At 39.0% G+C, this 17,648-nt stretch overlaps 1 long non-coding RNA gene across 1 annotated transcript in view; it reads right to left on the bottom strand.

Annotated features, from left to right (window-relative positions):
* Window positions 1–276: 276 nt before the first annotated feature.
* The window catches only part of LOC148126015 (uncharacterized), an 88,365-nt gene continuing 70,993 nt past the window's right edge, over window positions 277–17,648 (bottom strand). The window contains exon 3 of the long non-coding RNA XR_015742542.1: window positions 277–381. This is a non-coding gene — a long non-coding RNA (uncharacterized LOC148126015). The remainder of the gene's footprint in view (window positions 382–17,648) is intronic.

Raw genomic sequence — 17,648 nt, 5'->3', positions numbered from 1 at the left:
TGATTGCCCTCCCATTTATGCACCACCCAGAATATATAATGGAAATGTCATCTAAAGTCCTTTCTTTCCCTAGAGACAAAAATTGCTTCTTGTGGCTATTTCGCTGCTAGTTTCACTTTTTAAACAATTGTTTAAATACTACTGAAAATAAAAACCCGCAGTTATTTCTAGAAGGAAATCAAGCCCCAAACTCACAAAGCAACTGGGCAGCATCTTTCCATGCTTAGCTGTGCATGTTGTGCAGCCAAACTATGGTTACCTGTAGCCTTTAGGAATGAGCATTTCTGAAACCTCTGGACTCCTGGTCATAAACTCAATCTATTCCTGTTTTTCATTACAAGACTGGGCCCCAACTCAGTTCCCGAGGAATAAAATCACCTGCTGTATTTCCAACAATTAGGAAAAAAAGAACAAAAAAAAAAATAGGAAGAAATGCAAAATAAATGAATCATCCACACAACACCGAATGAACTCTTACAAAACCCTGACTTAATAGGCTAGCTTGAAAATAAGCAAGGGAAACCATAACGCCAAATTGCAGAATAAGAGTACATTACCAACAAGGCTAAATATATTTTAAGGCCATAAAAATAACTTGGGACTCTCCCCAACTGAGATATTATTTTCCCACAATGAGTAACAATTTTCCTCCAAATCTTCAAAATTACTAAGCCAGTTTTTGTTTTAGTTATTTCACTGCAATTTTTTTTTTACTCTATCAGCTGTCTTCCTTTCGTGTGTGGGAAAGAGAATTTCCTTCCTAATTTTTTTTTTTTGCAGAGAAGGATTGGTAGAACAAGGTATTCTTGGATTTATTTCATGATTTGGTTTTAAAGTTTAAAAAAGGAAAGATAAACAATAGCATTTAAAGGAAGAAAAGGAAGATGGGGAAAATGGAGAATTTTCTGAATATTTCTATGTAGCATTTTAAGATGAAAAACAAATATTGAATAATATTTGGGATATGCCGTAGAAAGATATTTCTTATTTTTATTAGTTTTGTTTTTGTTTTGTGTATTAGTTTCTTATTTCACAAATACTTATTGATTCTTAGCAGCACATTTAGAAATTGTCCATTAGTGGAAAAAATAATGCACTGGGCTAGAAAGTAGAAGACCATGAGTTCAAGTCCTGCATTAGTTATGAAAGCCAGCTGGGTGATTTTGGGCCAGTCAGTCTCTCAGCTAAACCTACCTCACAGGGTCATAGGAAGGGCAATGTGAATTAGACATGCTCCACCCTATTTACAAAAACAATAAAGGCAGGATACAAATAGCTAGATAGATAAATAAAATAAACAAATAATAATTATATTAAAAATAATGCTGCACTTTTTAATTGTTGACCAACAGTTAAGCTGTGATTGAGCTGTGATAGACAAAGTATCAGAACAAACAAAGAACAAACACAATCTAATACGTTGATCTACTCTCAACTCGTAAAATATTTCTCTGGTCTTTTAGAGTTGCAACAGAAAGGGAGGGGAAAGTAGTGTAGCAGCTTGCAAAACCGAAGCTGCATTCCATAAATGTTTTCATGGATAGTTTCCAGGCGACTGAAGTTTCTGCCATGCAAAATTCTACCTGGAGATTATGATTGATGACTCATGGCTGTGGATGTGTCCCATTGGAAAATATGAATTATGATACACCCAGGGGGTGGGGGAAAACCAGGGTCAAAGGTGACAGTGAATGATGTATCTCAGAGTCGGCAGCACTGGCATGTCTTCTCCTAATAAATCTTCTTTAAGCTTTGAGACTCATGATTTAAATGGGGGTAACTGACAGCTAGCCCTGACATCTATTCTCATAAAAAAAGGGTTTCTTTAATATCACAATTCACAAGTTAAGACTGTTGACTGATTCCATTCACTTTGTGTGATCATTAATGCGATTGGTTTCAATTTGGTTTCATGTTGCATTTTCTGAATTGGTTTCTTCCCCAAACCCCCAAAACTTTAACCTTAGACTGTCTACGATTGACCTCACCCCTTTCCTAAGAGGTCTGTAGGGGGCGTGCATAAGCGCACCAATATGCCTACCATCCTTGTCCTATTGTTTCTTTTTATTTTTCTTATATGTATCCATTTCATGTATTCATAACTAGGTTTATACTTATACCTATTATCTTGTAAGCGATTGACAAATCAAATAAATAAATAAATTAAATAAATAAATTTCCTCTGGATTGACTTGTAGTTGTTTAACCACAGTGTCTATACTTTTAAAAATATGTGGATGTATGTGTGGATGCAGCTATATCCAGACCCCTGGAAAAGGATATGGGAGGAGCGGGAGAGGATACACTTATTTAATTAATGAATGGGCTGAATTGTTATTTCTCAGCAAGAAGGTCTGTGCGTCAATATCACTTTGCTTACAGAATTGCTACCAGCGCTTTGTATTGTTACTACGATGGGATCACGGTTTTTCTCCATAGGCACAATGAAAAACAGAACACTGAGTGTGGTACTCATTAGACTTGGATAGCCAAGAAATAAGTGTTTTGGTTGGGGGTTGAAGTGAAAATAAGAGATGGAAGAAGGGGGGCACAACACCGAGAGAAAAGAAATTTGAATACAGCTATCCGGCTTTTCATCACAAGATGAATGGTAGATAGCTTCTATTATTCACATCCAGAGCAGACAGGCCTACCAAGAATGATTTGGCAAGTACTGAAGATAAATCATAACACAGATCGCTGGCATCATGATCCCATTGTGAACGTGATTCTTTTTTTAAAAAAACCTGTGATGAACAAGAAGAAGATAAAATAGGACAGGCAAGATGTATAATTAAAGAAGTGCAAGTCTCCTATGAAATCACCCTCCAAGTTCACTCTTTCAGCTCCCCTGGAGGTCCTTCAGGGCACCACAATTTTTATACAGAGAAACACTAGAAAAAAATTGCTATGAATATACATATACGCATAATATACGTATACGTATGCATATACATATACACATCACAGGTTTAAACTTTGGTTTATTCTTTATCTTAAGAATGACTTGGAATACAATGAACTGTATAAGGACTTCTTAGTTGGGATAAAGATAGTCTCAATGCTAAATAAGCACAAAAATGCTTTGCTTCATCCAGCTTCTCAGCAATGTAGAATTCCAGGTTGGGCATTCATTTGGAATGACTCTCATGATTTTAAGTACAGATCGAAATGCAGTTTGATTCCCAAATCTCTGCTTGATAAAATGTAGATCATGCTAAAAGAGACATCCCTTTTAGGAGACAGCGATAGGCAACAGTTCAATCAAACGAATATTGGGAAGGCAAGATAGGATATCAAAGTTCTCTTAATTTTCAATGGTTTTAGCAATATTTGCTTCATGTTATTATGAAAATGGATGTCAAAGAATGTAACGTGATGTCTGTTGACTCCAATTTGCACAAAGAATAACATGTGACTTATGTCAAATGAGCTTTGAAAGATTCTTTTAATCAAAAGAAACAATATAAATGGGAATCTCCCAACACACTTCTATAGCTAAAACTCCTACAGCTTTAGGATCCATACTATATATTAAGTTTGATGTTTTTGTTATGGTTAATATTATATATCGCTTTATACTTCTTAAAAAACAGATAATATTGTGTGTGTGTGTGTGTGCCAGCCTGCCTGTCCATCCATTTACCCATCCATTTATCATCAGAAACATATCAGAATGGCTCTAATTTATCCGAATGAAACAAAAGCTTCTAAGGAATTCTCATGTAAAACATTAATGTAAAAAGGCTTCAAGAGGTATTAAAAAGTTCATTGACCTTGGAGGTCATTGTCATCTATTATGCAAAGTTCTAGTATATTTCAAATAAGATGAAGCTGGAGAAATACCGACAGAAAAATCAAAGTGTTCAAAGGGCTGATTACCCAAGAATAGAAGTCATAAAGTTTTTGGTTTAGGGAAAACTGTGAATAAAGACATCGTGATAAATATCTTGATGTATATATTATGAATTTAAATGTATTATGATAGATTTCTTGAGCTAATTAGTTTATAACATGATTTAATATATACCTTTCTGTCTGTCTGTCTGACTCTCTGTCTGTCTGTCTATGAATGATACCTTTTGACCTTGTACTTAATTTATGGAAGATTTTTGGATTTTGCTCACCATCACCATCTGCTGGACTAATAAGGAAATAGAGTTTTGGTTGCTTAGGCCTCCATGCATGATTCATGTACCAAGTTATCAAATGCTATTTTATTGTACTGTGAACTTAGTGGTATTTTATAAACCTAACTTTAGAAGTTTGTTCAACAAGCCATAGTGAAAACAAACCATGTCTTTGTATGATGCATGAGACCAACCAATGACCTGATTCTCATGCTAGCCTATGATTTGATTAATCATGTTCTGTTGGATAACCCACAAATATTTGGTCACACATCATCCTGAACAGAAATCAAGGATTATATAGGCATAGTGGTTGGATTCATCTAACACACAAAGGCACACAAAGGCACACAAAGGCACAAACAATTAAACCACCTTAGCCTTTCAGTGATATATAAACCCACCAGTATCTCAACCTTCTAGCTTTGTGTTTATTTGCTCACTTTCTGCCTTTTGTCACCTTCCCATTGGTAAGCATTCTAGGCAGCTGCTGCATATTCAGAAATCACTATTTCTCATTCATTAATTTCTTTATTCACTAGCTCAATCCATCAGTTTTTAGGGAAATATTGAGAATCCATATAAATATTTTCATTTTCAGGTACTTTTTCCCCTTATAGAATTTGTTCTCTAATAACATACCTTGGATGTTCTGAAGGTGCATACTGAGTTTAATGCACCTTAAGTTCTGCATACGTATATATCTAAGTTGTCATTTTTTAAAAGTACTGATCAAGATAGCTGTTAAAAATTATTATTATTCTTGTGCCATATCCATCATCGGATGTTGGCGATAATGTTGGCTATCCTATTTTTATCAACAAACTCAAACACTGGCAACTGAGTATTAGCCCTGTCCAGCTATAAGATCAACCTCCATTAACCTTTCTATAACTTCTGGGAGGGTGTTACTGCACTGTGGTGGGATTCAAATTTTTTTACTATCGGTTTTACTATCGGTATGGCTTGGTGGGCGTAGCAGGGGAAGGATACTGTCAAACCTTCATTGCCATCCCACTCCAGGGGTAAGGGTACTGCAAAATCCCATTCCTTTCCCCACCCCACTAACCTGCTTTCCAGCTCCATTCTCTTGTGCAGGGCAACCAAAGAAGACCCAGCCAATCAGCTGGGACTCAGGAGACAGAGAATAGATGGGGGAAGGGCCAGTCAGAGATTATATTTGCCAGTTCTCCGAACTGCTCAACATTTCCACTACCGGTTCTCCAGAACTGCTCAGAACCTGCTGAAGACTATCTCTGTTGCTGCATGTATTCCACCTGAAGTGTTTTCTCACAAATCCTGCAATCCCTGTGCTGCAATGGCTGTCTTCAACATGGATTCTGCTCTTCTCTTAGATCACTCTGCCTTTAAGGCCCAGACCCATGTCTCAGTCAGAATGTTGAGCTACACAGAGGCTTCTGAAGCAAGTGCCTGTGCCACTGTCACTGTCAGAAGTATCTTCAGCTGAAAATGATTACTGTGTCCTGAAAGTGTCAATCAGATATCAAAGATAAATCAAAGAGGAAGAAGGAAAATGTACCCTTTATAAAGAAAAAAGGGAAGAATAATAAAGAGAAAATGCTTTGGGGAGACATGTTTAGAAGTCCTTTGAAACATTTGAGAAGAAATGTGTAACTGGAAGCCAAAGCACACTCAACTGTCCAACTTTAATTTTCACCGATAAGCCTTCTTGCCTCCCTCTCCTTAAAACAACATTTTCCTAGTTATTTAAGTCCAGTAAAACATTCAAATCTTTTCAAAGATTTATTTTACATTTCTTGTGGCTGTTTCTGTCTCTGGTCACAGTCTGTTTGCCTCCATGTTAGAATTGTGGTCAAATTGTGTGACACATGAAGGTAATTTTAGGAGGTCAATGGACAACATCACGAAGAATCACAATTTAAGGTGTCCAGTATATGTAACTTAAAGACATGAACCTATGTATAATTCTAATGAATTAAACAATTTAAGAAAATATGTGATGATTGGTAGTCAAAACATGTTGGAAGTGGTAGGCAGAGATGACTCTGTTATTTGTAAGAATTCATGAACAGATATAAATACACTGCTCAAAAAAATAAAGGGAACACAAAAATAAAACACCCTAGAGCTGAATGAATGAAATATTCTTATTAAATACTTTGTTCATTACATAGTTGAATGTGCTGACAACAAAATCACACAAAAATTATCAGTGGAAATCAAATTTAGCAACCCATGGAGGTCTGGATTTGGAGTTACACTCAAAATTAAAGTGGAAAAGAACCACTACAGATTGATCCAACTTTGATATAATCTCCTTAAAACAAGTCAAAATGAGGCTCAGTAGTGTGTGTGGCCTTCACGTGCCTGTATGACCGCCCTACAACACCTGGACATGCTCCTGATGAGGTGGTGGATGGTCTCCTGGGGGATCTCCTCCCACACCTGGACTAAAGTATCCCCCAACTCCTGGACAATCTGTGGTGCAACGTGGCATTGGTGGATGGAGCGAGACATGATGTTCCCAGATGTGCTCAGTTGGATTCAGGTCTGGGGAACGGACGGGCCAGTCCATAGCATCAATGCCTTCGTCTTACAGGAACTGCTGATACTCCAGCCACATGAGGTCTAGCATTGTCATGCATTAGGAGGAACCCCGGGCCAACCGCACCAGCATATGGTCTCACCAGGGGTCTGAGGATCTCATCTCGGTATCTAATGGCAGTCAGGCTACCTCTGGTGAGGACATGGAGGGCTGTGAGTCCCCCTAAAGAAATGCCACTGCACACCATTACTGACCCACTGCCAAACCGGTCATGCTGGAGGATATTGCAGGCAGCAGAATGTTCTCCACGACATCTCCAGACCCTGTCATGTCTGTCACATGTGCTCAGTGTCAACCTGCTGTCATCTGTGAAGAGCACAGGGCGCCAGTGGCAAATTTGCCAATCTTGGTGTTCTCTGGCAAATGCCAAACATGCTGCATGGTGTTGGGCTGTAAGCACAACCCCCACCTGTGGATGTCAGGCCCTCATACCACCCTCATGGAGTCTGTCTGTGACCGTTTGAGCAGCCTCATGCACATTTGTGGCCCGCTGGAGGTCATTTTGCAGGGCTCTGGCAGTGCTCCTCCTGTCCCTCCTTGCACAAAGGCAGAGATAGGGGTCCTGATGCGGGGTTGTTTCCCTCCTACGGCCTCCTCCACATCTCCTGATGTACTGGCCTGTCTCCTGGCAGCACCTCCTGGTAGTGCCTCTGGACACTACACTGACAGACACAGCAAACCTTCTTGCCACAGCTCCCATTGATGTTCCCTCCTGGATGAGCTGCACTACCTGAGCCACTTGTGTGGGTTGTAGACTCCGTCTCATGCTACCACTAGAGTGAAAGCACTGTCAGCATTCAAAAGTGACCAAGCCATCAGCCAGAAAGCATAGGAACTGAGAAGTGGTCTGTGGTCACCACCTGCAGAACCACTCCTTTATTGGGGATGTCTTGCTAACAGGCTATGCTTTCCACATGTTGTGTATTCCATTTGCACAACAGCATATGAAATTGATTGTCAATCAATGTTGCTACCTAAGTGGACAGTTTGATTTCACAGAAGTGTGATTGACTTGGAGTTACATTGTGTTGTTTAAGTGTTCCCTTTATTTTTTTGAGCAGTGGATCTTTGGTTATTCGGGTTTTTTCCCACATAAAATTGGAAGTATCTAGGCAATGTTTCGATGAAGTCTCATTCATCATCTTCAGGCTTGTGTCTTTAGCTTTGTGCTTCTCAGAGTAACTTTCTGACACAAGCCTGAAGATGATGAATGAGACTTCATCGAACGATATTCATCGAATATATATATGATGAACACAATACACAAGCCTGATGATGGCAGATGAGATTCTGCCAAAATGTCACTACAACTTTAAAAGCACAACTATAATGTTGTGGGAAAATACCTGAACAAAGCTGAATACCATACATATACATACATACATACACACATACATACATTTTCTTAAGTTTTCGTGGGTATCTATAGCCTGACTCACAGATGAACACAATACACAAGCCTGATGATGGCAGATGAGATTCTGCTGAAACGTCACTGCAATTTTAAAAGCACAACTATAATGATGTGGGAAAATACCCAAACAAAGCTGAATACCATACACATATACATACATACATACATACATACATACATACATACGTATACATGCCATCATCCTACAATGCCTGAAGGCTGCAACCATCATCCCCATTCCTCAAAAAACAAATATAAACACTCTCAATGACTATAGGCCCATAGTGTTAACAAGCTCCATTATGAAGATTTTTGAGAGACTAGTTTCACAGCACATCAGAGACTGCCTCCTGCCCTCCTTTGATCAACATCAGTTTGCTTATAGAGCAAACCGATCAAAAGAGGATGCTGTGGCCATCACACTTCACAGAGAGCTGAATCATCTGGAGAACAAATAGACCTATGTGAGTATGCTCTTTGTGGACTACTCTGCTCTGTGTTTAACACTATCATCCCAGATATACTAGTAACCAAACTGTATAATCTGCAGGTCCCCACCCCCACGTGCTCCTGTATTAAGAACTTTTTGACAAACCTACCACAGTCTGTTAGATTTGGCCCCCACCTTTCTTCCACTATTACACTCAGTACTGGTTCCCCCCAGGGTTGTGTCTTGAGCCCCCTGCTATATGCCTTGTACACCTTTGACTGCTTACCAAGCCATGCAACAAACACCATCATAAAGTTTACGGATGACATGACCGTGATTGGTCTCATCTCCGGAGAGATATGAGACAGCTTATAGGGCAGAAGTAGAGAACCTGTCTATCTGGTGTCACTGAATGTCCATAAAACCAAAGAACTGATTATGGACTTCAGGAAACATGGACAGGACCACACCCAACTCATCATCAATGGAGAATGAGTGGAAACTGTCCCTATGATCAGATTCCTTGGCATCCATATTTCGGCTGATATCTCCTAGTCCCCTAATACCAAGGCCATAGTGAAGAAGGCTCAGAAGTGGCTGCACTTCCTGCGGGTTCTCAGGAAGAACAATCTGGATAAGAAGCTGTTGCTGGCTTTCTATAAAGCCTCTGTGGAGAGCACTCTGACATATTGTCTGGGTGTGTGGTATGAAGGCTCCAAAGTTGAGGACAGGAAAACTCTACACAGGGTGATAAACACAGCTCAAAAGATCATTGGTTGCCCTCTGCCCTCCCTGGAAGACTTAGCCAGGTCCCGCTGCCAAAGCAGAATCAAGGCCATTATAGAAGACCCCTCACACCCTGGCAATTACCTTTTTGACCTGCTGCTGTCTGGATGGCGTTTTAGGTCAATAAAATCTCACACCACTAGACTAACAAATAGTTTCTTTCCCTGGGCCATCCAAACCGCAAATAAACACAAAGTCACTACCTTATTAAGATGTGAAAAGATGTGAAATATCAATACCCCATTCAGATGTATAATAACATATTACAGTACAATCCATCTCTTGTGTATTATACTTGGCTAAGCATTACAGTCAGTGTTTGATGTATATTTTGTCTATATTCGTAGATATTGTAGTCTCAAATTGCAAATGGAGACATGGGTACTCTATTTTTCTTATCTTCATTTTTAAGTGCTTTGGTTTTATTGTATTGCAAATAGTTGCTGGGGCTCATCCACAGTTTTGTTATACTTGTACAATGACAATAAAGTTCTTCTAATTCTAATTCTACTATATATATATATATAGTAGAATTAGAATTTTATAGAATAGAATATATATATATAAGAGCCAAAGACGAGGCCTATGATGATGAATGAGACTTCATCGAACGTTCCTAGATACTTTGAATCTTACGCGGAAAACCAACAACCAAAGATCTACATATAAATACCGAGAACTATATATATATATATATATATATATATATATATATATATATATATATATATTAGAAGAACTTTATTGTCATTGTACAAGTATAACAAAACTGTGGATGAGCCCCAGCAACTATTTGCAATACAATAAATATATATATATATGCCATTATGTAATTATAAAAGACAAAGGAAGATTCTTTGTGAATGAACAGTGGCAAACATGCCTGTGGCATGGGGAGGAATCAAAGACAGTTTGGATTATGAAAATATTGTTAGGTATAAAGATTTACTATACGATACTAGAGAGCTTAAAAATAGGAACCAAATACAAATTGAAGGAAAGGAGATAGCATGGTGGCCCTTTGCACAAATACAAACCTATTATAAAAAAGATAGAGAACAATTTGGCTTTAATATGACCCCACAAGAATTAGATAAAATATGGCTAGGAGAGGAAAAGAAAACAATTAGTAAAACATATAAATATCTTTTGGATTACAAATTAAAAGAAGAAACAGTCACAGAATCTATGATAATTTGGGCTAAAAACGTGGGTCATAGTATTGAATTAGGTAAGTTGAAACACATCTGGCATACAAATTACAAGTTAACCATGTCAGTCTCGTATAAAGAAAACCTATATAAAATGGTTCATTGCTGGCACCTACCTCCTAAGATGCTCCACAGCCTACCACCCAACTGTTGGAAATGTAACTACGCACAAGGAACATATTTTCACATGTGGTGGACTTCCCCATGTGCTCAGAAGTTTTGGAGAAATATTAGAAATTGGATTTTAAATATAACAAAACAAAATTTAAAAACATACATGAATGTGCTGAGATGGATAGCCTAACCAAATTGTTAAAAAATAAACAAGATAGTGACTATTATGAAATATGGAACATTTGGTATGATTGGTTAAAGAAAAGGTAATATTTGATATTTGGATAAGTTATGGAAATGACCGAAGACGTGCTTTTAATTATAAGCTATATAGAGAAATTAAAACATTAAAAGAATGGAGTTATTGTAACAAGGCAGATCACGTCAATGACAAAGAAAAAAGATAAAGAAAAAAATTAACCATTGCTCAATATATAAATAAATAAATAAATAATATATATATATATATATATATATATATATATATATATATATATATATATATGGATCTTTGGTTGTTCGGGTTTTCTCCCACGTAAGATTCGAAGTATCTAGGCAACGTTTCAATGAAGTCTCATTCATCACCTTCAGGCTTCTGTCTTCGGCTCTGTGCTTCTCAGAGTGAAGCACATATATATATATATGGCATTCAGTTTTGTCCGGGTATTTTCCCACGTCATTGTAGTTGTGCTTTTAAAGTTGTAGCAACCTTTTGGCAGAATCTCAGCCTGATGATGGCAGATGAGATTCTGCCAAACGCTATGCTACAACTTTAAAAGCACAACTGCAATGACGTGGAAAATACAACGGTTGAATGCCATACATATATATATATATATATATATATACACACACACACACACACACACACACACATATATATACATATATACATTTTACAGCGTATATTGAGCAATGGTTATATATGTTGATTTGTCTGTTTTAAATGTATGTCAAATAAATGTTTTTTTTTTCGAGAATAATTTTTTTTTTTAAATGTCTAATGGAACATTGTTACCATTTATTAAAGAAATGTTAAATTTATTAAAGAAATGGACACAGTGACTCAGTGGCTAAGAGTCTGAGCTTGTTGATCAGAAAGGTTGGCAGTTCAGTGGTTCGAATCCCTAGCACTGTGTAACGGAGTGAGCTCCCATTACTTGTCCCAGCTTTTGCCAACCTAGCAGTTCAAAAGCATGTAAAAATGCAAGTAGAAAAATAGGGACCCCTTTAGTTCTGAGTGCCTTTGGTGTTTAGTCACATGCCAGCCACATGACCATGGAGACATCTTCAGACAGGACTGGCTCTTTGGCTTTGTAATGGAGATGAGCACCGCCCCCTAGAGACAGAAACGACTAGCACGTATGTGTGAGGAGAACCTTTACCTTATTAGAGAAATTATATGCATTAAGAAATGAATAACTACAGGTTTTGCAACAAACAGGTAAAGAGGTACCAAAAAAGTGGGGGGAAATACCTTTAAGCAACAGGAAACTCCTTTGACCCAAGGAGTATTAGCAAAGATTATAGTTTCTTATCCCACCCAACAGCCAGAGGGAAGGGAGCTTGCATTAATTGATACAATTTATTAGAGAAATGAAAGCTTCTGATATTCATGCTTCTGTCTTTGCCAGGAGTGGAAGGAAACAACAGATAGATGTGAGGGATAGATTTGTTAACTGTATCCCCAAGGCTGACTCTGAAGCAAGGACTGTAACTATTACGAAGAGGAAAGAACCAGAGGAGGGAAAAGACAGTAGAAGCAAAAGAAGATATTGCTGCTAAGGAAGCAGGTGCTGGGGAAATAGGACACCCGGGAAGCAGAACTAATAGCAAAAGAAGCTGCAGAAGCAGACAGGAAAGATACTTTAATAGAACAAATGGCTGTAGACAAAGCTGCAAAAAGAAAAAAAAAGAAAGAAAGAAAAAGTGGAACTGGAAGCAAAAAAAAAAGAGAGAGAATGAACGTTTGGCTGCTGAAAACACAACATTGGAAAATTGAGCAGAGGAAGCATCTAGGACAGGTCAAACTCACGTTGTCATGGCAGCATCACATGATGTATCGGGATTTTTTCTTTCCCCTTCACTAAACTGGGCATGGGCGTGGCCAGCACATGATGCATCTGGCCCATGGGCTGGAAGTTTGACAGCCCGGATTTAGGAGAAGGTGAGGCAGGAAAAGAAAAGCAATTTTTGGCTGTTGGTAAGACAGGGCCCCAGGAAGAACAGCCATCCACAGCTGAATTAGGAAAAACCTTTTCCATATTTCAAGTATACTGCCTGGGGAAATCTGGGAATTGAAGTCCACCCATCCTAAAGTGGCCAAGATTGAGGAACACTGCTCTATAGTACAAACGTGTTCTCTCCACCTGTGGGTTAAGATGCTCACAGTCTCAGTTCACTTTGCTGAAGCTGTGTGTGTGAGACTGTTTTCCTCACCTTATCTTAGATCCCCCATCCTGGCTGGATCAGATACTGCTTACATCTTCTGTTCCTCATCTATATAGGTCTGTTCTACGTGAATCTGTTGGGTTATTCATGGAAGAATCTTAATCATCTACATCAGGGCTGTTAAACTCGTGGCCCGCAGGCCAGATGTGTCAGACACTGGCTATACCCACACCCAGTTTAGCGAAGGTTGGGGGGGGGGAAGGTAAGGACACGTCATTTGATGCCACTGAGACGCTGTGAGTTTGACACACCCCTGATCTACATTGTATGAAGGTATCAACCAATCGATCATTATGGAGAAAACCTACCTATGTGTCAAAATGACTTGACTGTACATAATCAATCAAAACAAATCAACCCATTTGAATCCCTGGCACTTTCAGGCTGCTCCCTCCTTACAACTGGGTGATCCAGAGGGAAAAGCCTCATGTTCATTTCATACTCATAAGTAGTCTCTCTCTCTCTCTCCCTCTCCCTCTGTCTCTCTCTCTCTCTTTCTCCCTTTTTCTCTTTCTTTCTCTTTCTCTCTTTCCTCTCTTCACCTCTCTCTCTCTCACTCTCTCTCTCTTCCTTCACTTGAAACTTTTGCCTCAGACCCCCTTTGATCTCCTCAGGCTGCCTTTGATCACCCTAAGCATTTTCTCTCCTTTCTCCTCTTCTTCCTAGCTATTGCCTTCAGGCTAAACTTAGGCTTCTCTCTCTTCGCCCCTGCACATAGATGCGTCCATCTGCATCTGTCTTGAGTCTATAGTTTCAGTGCTGTTGAAAAAACTTTCCCCCAAAATGAGTTTCATTCCCACCCACCCCCGCCCCCGCCCCCGCCCTCTATTCTTTGGGACAGTTCTCCCTTCCTTCCAGAGGTTTCAATTGTGATTCCTTGCAGGTTTAGTGCTGACTTCCAGCAACCCCTTATCACTTTCCTCAATTTATTTCATTTATCACATTTTAAAACTTCCCATCTCCCTCACAGCAGGACCTCAATATCCAACCTCTTATTAACTCAGCATTTCTGAGGACTTCTTTCTTCTGCTTTCCACTTTATAATTCCAGACTTGTGCTGCCAGATCCTTAGCACTCAAGTTAACTTGCAAACCTTTGCTTCTTTACACCAAATTCATTTCCTAACTTGACTGCAACCCTCTTGGTTACACCTGCATTCTAACAAGCAAAGAAAAGTAGAAACTGAGGTTAGAAAAGAACCTGCAGGTGGATGTTAGGATAGGAAGGAATCAACTCTTGAACCCAAGGAAACCCCAGGACAGCCTGTGTACTAAGAAAAGATAGAAAAAACAAGAGAATGAGGATCATTCTGTAGCACTCAGAAGTTTTCTAGATGTATCTCTGCGGAGAAATGATTTACATCAGACAAATTATTATTCTTACATAAAGGTTTCACTGTCCATAATCAACTGGTCTTCTGAGCAAACTTGAGCTAGAATATAATACCTGCTTCTTTCTGCTTGGGATATTACACCATTAAGAAATGGTACTAGAAGACATCCGTATAAGAATTCTCAAGTTTTGTTTTTTCTTAAAGTAGGAGTTATAGTGTTGGGGGCAAGAGGAACAAAAAATATAACATGCTTTGGGGCATTGTGATATGACTTCTGTATTTGTACCCGGCATCAGGCAGAGGTTTAAACGGTTTGCACCATAACATAACAACACACTTTTTTTTTGCCTTTTTTCCCCATCCTTGTGATTTGCCCAGATTTTTGTACAGGTACTGATATCTAAAATGCTTCCTTCAGTGCTGTGCAGTACTTTGGATGTACATGGGGGAAAGGATTTGGGAAAAGGTCTGTGGATGAATGCTGCACTTCTGCAGCTCTTTAAAGCAGGGGCGTCAAAGTCGCATCACTACGGCATCATCACATAATGTATCACAACCTTTTCCCCCTTCGCTAAACCAAGCATGGGCGTGGCCAGCACATGACACATCTGGCCTGCAGGCTGCGAGTTTGTTACCCTGCTTTAAAGCATCTGTGTCTTTTTCCCAGTCACAAGGTTGTAACAGAAACCTCCCTGCAGCTGTGATGCACTCCTGGAAAAAAGAGCCAGTGGCTTTAACAAGTCACAGATAGATACACGATTCCAGACTCCTAACTACAAGTACTCCTCAACTTACGACCACAATTGAGCCCAAAATGTATGTTGTTAAATGAGAAATTTGTTAAGTGAGTTTTGCCCCATTTTTAATGACCTTTCTTTCCACAGTTGTTAAGTGAATCACCACAGTTGTTAAGTTAGTAACACGGTCGTTAAGTGAATCTGGCTTCCCCATTGACTTTGCTTGAAATAAGGTCGCAAAATGGGACCGCATGACCCCACCCCCAGACACTGCAACCGTCATAAATATGAACCAGTTGCCAAGCATCTGATTTTGAACACGTGTGTGTATGTGTGTGTGTGCTGCGATGGTCATAAGTGTGGAAAACAGCCTGAAGTCACTTTTTTCCAGTGCCGTCATAACTTTGAATGGCCACTAAATGAAGTGTTGTTAAGTCGAGGACCACCTGTATTGCAGAATCCTGTGTTATTTTGTTCCCAAATAAACTTAAAAGAAATTGTTCTATTTCTGACCAAATAAACCTGCTTCACCACACACCTCCCCTAACCTCAGGTGTCACTGCAAGAAGCGGTGATTGAGGCTGTCACAGGCAAGGACAAGCTGCTTTCCGTCTGACTGAAGCGACATCAGTTTCTGGCCCAAGCTGTCCGGGTAGCTCGCCTGCCTGTTGAGTTTTTTGTTGTTTGGGTTTTAATTCACTTTGCTAAGATTGCTTTTCACTCACTTAAGTGACAGGTAGTGATTTGTTTTCCTGGGTTCCATTTGACACTTTTTTGTTAGCGTAAAAATGCTAATAATAATAATTAGGGCTTTTTAAGAGTTGTCTGAGGTTTTAGTGCTGCCGCATTGTTAATCTCCAACATCCACAACACTTTGCTGTATATGGGATAGTATGATAGCATTTAAATACAACAAAAGGAGCTCATTATAGCAAGACCTGATTGCAGTATCTCTCAGCTTCTTGATAGCAAGCAAAGACTTAACATGTTCTACATTTGTTTGCAGTGTTATATCTTTTTCAGATTTTTTTTAAAAGCCATTTTAATTATGTCTTTTTCTAAAGGTTTCTTGTGGCTAATTCTCTCAGCCCCCTTTTAATGAAAGAGGAAATGGATCTTGTGGTAGAAGAAAGGTATACAATTTGATAGAAAGTAAGGTGGGTTTTGGTTGGTTGGTTGGTTGGTTTGCTTGTTTTTCCTTCAGTTGGGGTCGGCAATCTGTTAACCTGCAGATGCTTCTTGAAGTTTTCCTTTAGGATTTGGGGAAGCCAGTTTGGTGTAGTGATTAAGGTGTTGGCTTATAAACCAGAAGTCTATGAGCTCTAGTTCTGCCTTAGGTATAAAAGCTGACTGGGTGACTGAGCCAGTCACTCTCAGCCTAGCCCAGCCCATGTCACAACATTGTTATTGGAAGAATAGGAGGATTGGAAGAATCAGATAAATTTGCTGCTTTGAGTTACTTATCAAGTAATAAAGGAAGGAAGGATAGAAAAATAGATAGATAGATAGATAGATAGATAGATAGATAGATAGATAGATAGATAGATAGATAGATAGATAGATAGATAGATAGATTTCAACTCAAATGTAGGAAGCTAGAAAGACAGCAGACTACCAGAAATGAGTGTGCAATTCCAGGCAGGATATTCACACACTATTCCTTGGTCCATTCATTGCAAAATAAGTGCAGTGCACTCTGCACTCCACCCATGAACAGTCACTAAAATGTTCTTCCTTTATGAAATACTTTTTCAACATAAAGCTGTCCTTTCTCAAAAGGAGTGAGAATGTTTTTTTTAAAAAATGAAGTTCTTTTCTGACAGCAAAATAGCCATCCACTGTGATTGTTTTGAAAAGAATAACAAAGTTGGAAGTGACTGAAAAGGTCATCTGGTCCCAATCCTGCTCTATATACTATTTCAGACAAATGGCTGTCCAATCTCTTAAAACCCTCCAGTGACTGAGCACCTGCAAATTCTGAAAGCAAATTGTTTCACAGATTAATCGTTTTAACTGTCAGGAAATTTCTCCTTATTTCTAGGTTGGTTCTCTGCTTGATTATTTCCATCCATTGGAAAATGGTTACGTAATTTGCCACCATTAATAGAGAAAATAAATCTTTTAAAGCCATTTAATGGAGAACACAAGTTGTGTCTCTCATAATTTTGTTTGGTGCTTTCCAGAAAACAAGTGGTTGGCTCCTCTGGAAGAGAATGTTGGATGGGATAGGCCTTTGATTTCATCTAACTGGGGTCTCTTTTATGTGCTGATGAGAACTGTAGACATTGTCAAAACTGGGACTTAAGACTCCATCTTAACCATAACCCTCAATAAGCTTTTTTTGCATGGCTTGTGGTAAATAAAAGATGGATGCGCCCCTTTTTTGCTAACACTTTGCAACCTTATGGATCAGAGCTCACCAGGACCCTTCTTTTCTCCCCTGTCTCTTGGAGTT

Source organism: Pseudonaja textilis, chromosome 3 (genome assembly GCF_049901715.1).
Source record: "Pseudonaja textilis isolate UNSWEBS1 chromosome 3, rPseTex1.2, whole genome shotgun sequence".
Classification (NCBI taxonomy): domain Eukaryota; kingdom Metazoa; phylum Chordata; class Lepidosauria; order Squamata; family Elapidae; genus Pseudonaja; species Pseudonaja textilis.
The sequence above is the reverse complement of the archived record's forward strand: the minus strand, read 5'-3'. Positions and strand labels throughout refer to the sequence as shown.